At 60.0% G+C, this 645-nt stretch overlaps 1 protein-coding gene across 2 annotated transcripts in view; it reads left to right on the top strand.

Annotated features, from left to right (window-relative positions):
- The first annotated feature begins 254 nt into the window (after nucleotides 1-254).
- GRB2 (growth factor receptor bound protein 2) overlaps nucleotides 255-645 on the top strand; it is a 75,015-nt gene continuing 74,624 nt past the window's right edge. For both annotated transcript variants that reach the window (XM_042449588.1, XM_042449589.1), the window contains exon 1: nucleotides 255-406. The gene's annotated coding sequence lies outside the window, so the exon portion shown is untranslated. The remainder of the gene's footprint in view (nucleotides 407-645) is intronic.

Here is a 645-nt window from a genome sequence, read left to right on the forward strand (position 1 = left end):
GGTCTTTATCTTTATTGTCTTTGTGTTCAGCAATAAGCCCGCCTGTGCACTTTCCTCCTTGATCTTCCAAGGCACCCATTAAAGGCCCAGGAGCCCTCTCCAGATTTCAACATGGCAACCAATCAGCTCCTTCAGGCAGTCCCACCTCCGCGCATGCGCTCTTCAGCACCAGGGAACGTCTCGTCCATCCCTCTCCTCCTCCTCCTCCTCCTCCTCCTTCCAGCCCCGCCCGCTCTGCGGCGTTCTCGCGAGAAGACCGTGGCGGAAGCTGTTCCGCTGCTGAGGCCGAAGACAGAAGCCGCTGAGGCGGGGCGGACGAGAAGAGAGAGAGAGGGGGGGGGAGGCAGGAAGGCGAAAGAGAAAGAGAGGGGGCCGCTTGGAGCGGAACCCCAGCGGGCTTATTACGGTAAGAGGGGAGCTCTACGGAAGCCGCCGTGGACTTTCTTCCTCTAGTTGTGCTGACACACACACACGCAAGGCGGGAGGGGCCTTTTGCAGCAGCTGCTTGTCAGGGCGGGGAGGCTGGCGCCAGGGCGAGAGAGAGACTCTGGGAGGAAGGGGACACTCCAGCTCCCTTCCCCCCCCTTTTTAACTCTTGTCTGGCTCAAGGCTATGGAATTCTGGGAGTTGGAGTTTGTTGTGGGG

The sequence above is a fragment of the Sceloporus undulatus genome, chromosome 2 (assembly GCF_019175285.1).
Source record: "Sceloporus undulatus isolate JIND9_A2432 ecotype Alabama chromosome 2, SceUnd_v1.1, whole genome shotgun sequence".
Taxonomy (NCBI): domain Eukaryota; kingdom Metazoa; phylum Chordata; class Lepidosauria; order Squamata; family Phrynosomatidae; genus Sceloporus; species Sceloporus undulatus.